Source organism: Contarinia nasturtii, unplaced genomic scaffold, assembly GCF_009176525.2.
Source record: "Contarinia nasturtii isolate CC-2019 unplaced genomic scaffold, AAFC_CNas_1.1 Cnas_scaffold_1037, whole genome shotgun sequence".
Lineage (NCBI taxonomy): Eukaryota > Metazoa > Arthropoda > Insecta > Diptera > Cecidomyiidae > Contarinia > Contarinia nasturtii.
Window position 1 is genome coordinate 7,596,765 of NW_022198383.1, and position 5,258 is coordinate 7,602,022.

The 5,258-nt window shown below is 32.9% G+C and overlaps 1 long non-coding RNA gene across 1 annotated transcript; it reads right to left on the minus strand.

Annotated features, from left to right (window-relative positions):
* Nucleotides 1-2,026: 2,026 nt before the first annotated feature.
* Nucleotides 2,027-2,642, minus strand: LOC116344494. The gene is made up of 2 exons (XR_004201415.1): nt 2,435-2,642; nt 2,027-2,266 (listed from the first exon to the last, which is right to left on the minus strand). It is a non-coding gene; the product is annotated as an uncharacterized LOC116344494 (long non-coding RNA).
* Nucleotides 2,643-5,258: the final 2,616 nt, after the last annotated feature.

Sequence of the window (5,258 nt, forward strand, 5' to 3'; positions counted from 1 at the left end):
TTATACGAAGAACGGAAAAGTATGCGTCACCTTTCCATTTACTCTTTTGCCACACTGAAAGAGGAGCACTTCGGAGTTAAGTGAGCTAGGAGTGCAAGACGCTTTTTTTTAAATTGTAACAATTAAAGTGGCTTGATTTAATGTATCAGTGGGTATATGGATGACATTCTGTGTGATAATATAACTTTTTTTTTGTAGCATGCATTTCATTTGTCATTGTCTTTCGCAGTTCAGTTTAATCAATACGACATCCACTTATGCGAATCGTGTATACGTGCTCTTCACAGTTATTTTGTTTTAAAAGTGGTTTTTCTGTCATCTTTGTCAGGCTCGCGTTCGCGAAAAGGATTCACGCTTCATTGGTTCGTGAAAATCGTGTTCAAGAGTTGAATGCCAGCTTCACGAAGTGGTGAACGGTGTGAGAATCAAGTGTGGATTGAGAATGTCGTGTGCGCCCATATAAGCGTACTTTGTATGTATGAAGTAAATTTGTAAGAGAGACTATAAAAACACACACATATATTTAAAAAAAAAATGTCGCCGAACCCGAACATTAAATGACATATAAAGATGTTACAGAAAGTAGAAAGAGTAAATTGTTATTGTGGTTTTTCTCTTCATCTTTTCATATCTTCCCGTGTTATTGTTTTCTTACTATTTGCTAGTTTCAACTTGAAAGTTCATTGCCTTCGTGAGCGCGAGAGGCTCACTCGTAAAGATCACTTTTGTATGTCGTTGATTTATGCGTTGAGAGTCAAAAGTGTGCGCGGTCTGCATTTTTGTTTCGAGCACCAATTAAAAACAATGCGAATATTTTTTTTCCGTTCAGGTGCATTGGCCGTTTAATTACCTCGTGTTCAAGTGTGTTGATGATATCATCATTTTGTTTTATTTTGTGAACATGCTGCGATTGCATTTCAAAAAATTTCAATAAAACTCCAGCCTATTGCATTTATATTGCTGACTCAAAACAATCGATTATCTTTTGCCATAGCAAAAAAATGCACAGAAGTGCATTAATACTTTTTTGCTTTCTCTCTCCCTTCCACCGTTAAATGCTGTACTCGAGAAATCGTCGATTCGAGAGTCGGTTCATAAATTCATCGCAATTTTTTTTTGTTTCAAACACATACATGCACACACAAAGGCAAGTTTAAATGGCTGCAGTGGAGTGGGTCGGGGGGATAACTAATGCAAAGCATTCTTATGTTCCAACATTTTGAATTGATGTTGTTGCTATTGCCACTCAAAAAGAAAATACATTTGATGCGTTTGCATTTCCCTTTCCTGTGTTTTACTGTGGCTTCATGCTACCCAACCACACTCACAATCACACAATCGCACGAGCGCCAAATGTGTGCACATGTAGCGAATGTGTAATGAACAAAAGTTTGTGTGTGTATGCATTTGAATGGAACTGAAACAGGAAAAGAAATAAAAGCATAAAATTGCATATGCGAAAAATGAACGTAAAATTCAGGAATGCAACATAAAACAAACATGGCAAAACGAGGAAAACAAAAATGTTTTTTTTTTTATTCTAGCTTATGTGATTCTGATCACGATTTCTCATGTTTATCCTATCTGCATTTTCGTAAATTTAAAGAGTATATAACTTTCACTTAGATTTTTTTCTTCGTTTTTTGTTTGGATACATGGCAAGACGATGGTGTAGAATTGATGCATATCAGGAATGTTTCAATATGTCCGTCAGAACAAACTTGAGCCACAATTCACTAGAGGCGATAATTATGAACATCGGAATATTATTTAGTTTTAAATGAAAATTTCAGTTGAATGTTAAATGAAAGTTCAAAACCAATGTATACACTACCGTAACGCACACCTAATTCAATTTTCCTGTAAATTTTGCTAATGAAAAAAATGTAAATCATAAAATCGAATTGATACACTTACGAGAACGAGATACACCTTCTATTTGCTAAATTCTTTAATCAAGAAATAAATGAAGAAGATCCAAAAACTTGAGCACATTAAAAGTTGAAGCAATTACAAAACAAGTCAGTTTGTTGTTGCAAAATCAAATGAATTTTATTTTGTTCAGAAAAATTGCAAAGATTTCATCATGACGATGAATAACATTCGATGTTATGATGTGCATTCCTTTACTTGGATTTCATTGAAGCACTTTTCTTGGGAGCCACTTCGGAGTTCCGTGTACCGGACGGTTCAGATTGGCTTCGACGGCTCATGGAATGAGACGGATATTCCTTCTTGCTACGTGGTGGTTTCTCATCACCTCCATCTAATCGAGAAAAAAAATGAACAAAACACACAATTAAATAAAACACTGATTGAAAATTTCTCTCGGTAAAGAATAAAAAAAACTTAACACATTTTTTTAAATTTAAATATGATGAAAAAAATTTGATTTAAAAATTCACTTTTTTCTTGATATTAAGAAAAATCACACCTTTGCGACGATTGGTTTCTGACTTTGTGTCGTTCATTGTTTTCTGCTTGTTTGGATACAGTAACGGGAATTATTCCAAGTCAACGGATCTTCTGATTAACGAATTACAACCGTGTTGCTTGCGTGAACCACTCAAACTGTTTAAAGGAATTCAATTCACTTTCCTCTCACAGAAATCATAAATACCTTGACATAACAAATACACGCACATGAAATGAGAGAACAATATATTGTGCTTCTGTTTCTTTAGAAATAGGGTCCGTTTTGGAATCAGCTCAATTGTGACTTTTTCGTGTGTGTGTTTATTTAAAGTTTCGTTATTATTGATTCGAAATTCAAATATCATGTTTGGTGGTTTTGTTTATACAAATCACAAATATTAAAATTATGAAATACCTTTGTTTGCTTTAAATTTGATATGTCGGCAATTTTCCATGTTTATTATTATTATCCATGACTTCATGCAATCTGTGTATAGACTACATTTTTTATGAGATCAACATCCTGTTAACTGACTTTGATTCGTTTTTTTTTTTCAGTTGGTCGTTGTTTTTTTTCACAACCGAAAATTCAAACCTTTTTTTACATAGAAATGTAACAATTGCTACATGGAGTAGCAATTTGAAATTTGAAGCGAACGATTTGCGATCACGATTATGTTTTCCCAAAATTGAATACAAACTGCGTCTATTTCAAATGAGACTTCAAATTATTTCAAGTTCACGATCACGACATAATTAAAAATACTAATGAGAATTGTAAAATGTTCCAATAAACAATGAACCTTCATCAAATTAAAAAAACATACTAACTACTTGTGATAAATATCACTTTCTTTTCAAATCATTTTGGTTTTAAATAAATAAGTTCTAAGTTTTTTATTGAATACACAACATTCAATTGCTTCAAATGACAAACAAACAGAAAGTCTATGTTTTTCAATTGAGACTCTGTTGTAGTTTAACTTGATTATTGAATAAATAATTCGATGTGAGAAAAATGTTTCGATATTTAATATGACTATCATTCATTAAACTGAAATGTTTGCACAAAAATAACAAGTAAATTTCAACAAATATCGATGTTAAGATATCACAAAAAAAGCAAAGTAGAACATTTTTGAAGAATATATTATTAATAGTGTTTCCTAAATGGAAATCAAATAGAATCTCCATATTTATCTTGGGAATTCTTTTAATCAATGAAAACCAAAGTTCAAAGAGAATGCTGATTTCGAAAGAAAAGAATAAAAAGTATTCTCCATTTCAAAAATTCAATTTGCTAAAGTATCAAACATTTCTTCAATTCCTCACTGCTTCCACCGCTTTAATGGCATTTTTCTTACTTTGAATCTAATATTTTTGATTAAAATGTTGTTATCAAATAGTCTTAATGTTTAATTTGGGTATATTATTATTTGTGATATTGAATAATTCATGCACTTCGATATTTATTGAATGATGTAGCCTTAACCTTAACTTGACGGTTGTGTGCTCTAACTTTTCCATTCGCAAAACCGAACATTTGCATTCAACGAATGTTTCAGTCTTTATTTGTTTTCAACCATATTTCATGTAATTTCATTACTATCGAGAAATAGAATGACTGACTGAATGTTCATGTCGGATTTTTTGTTTGTTTTTGTACCGTTTTCATACACCGTTTGTCCTGTGTATATAACGTAAATTCTCTCGTTAGCCAGCGAGCACATTGTGAATAAGATCGCTGTGGTCGAGATGATTCGAAAACGACTGTTTTGCGAGGAAAAAAAAATTGCCATGAACATTATTTATCACCGACATCTCAGCTTTGTGTGTCTGTATATAACAGTGTTTTAACAGTGTGAATGTATTTCGGTTTTGCGATGTATTTTCGTGCACCAGTTTATTTGGTTCATAATGTTTTGCAATCCAATAAATTTTCAACATTTCTCTCTCTCTCTCTCTCTCTTTCTTGCGGATAATAGGCTAAACAACTGTGTTTAGGTATTTGTGAAAGTGGCTTCATGTTGGCAGGTTTTGCCAAATATACATTTACATTTCATTATTCACAATGCTACAAACACATTGAGTCGAATAAAGCTGCTACTGCAGATCTGAGACTCGAACGGTGTAGATATTTATTGAGAAGGCGCTTTAACGCATCGAAAGTATGTCGAATGAACATCACCGTCGGAGATGAATTGTAAGAATTTCGGATATTGTATTCAAGGCACGAATTATCTCTTCCAATACATAATAATAACCATAATAATAACAATAAATTACATAATATTATTGTTTTAGCTTCTATTTTTTTCGGCTCCATCTTTCACTCTTTTCACGCGTCCGCTTCTGCCACAGCTCATCCACACCTTTGCTTTTATTGGTACTGCATGCGAACAATGTATTTAGTTGGTGATTTTGCTGCGTGTCAAATCCCTTTTCCTATTGAATTTGTGCTATTACAAATTTCCATTGTCTCTAACAATAACTTGGTGTCGTTACACCCTTACCATGTACTTCCGTTACACTTTCTCACGTAAGTTAGGCACGTATTCCCCATTTTCTATGCTATGTTATATGTGTGTTCAGAAGAAGAGAAAAAAAACACACCATTTTCACTAATGATTTTTTGAACGAAATGAATACAACGACTGCACAAAAACCAAACAAAAGTAAGAATCTGCTACAATTCCGGACGAGACTCGCCAACCCAAACAAATTGGTATTTGAATATAAACTTATTTTGGGTGACCTTTTTTCCCAAATAGAAAGGGACATTTTCATCGCAACAAATTGCGACCAAAAAAAATATTAGATTTTGAATTGTGAAAGCAAATAAT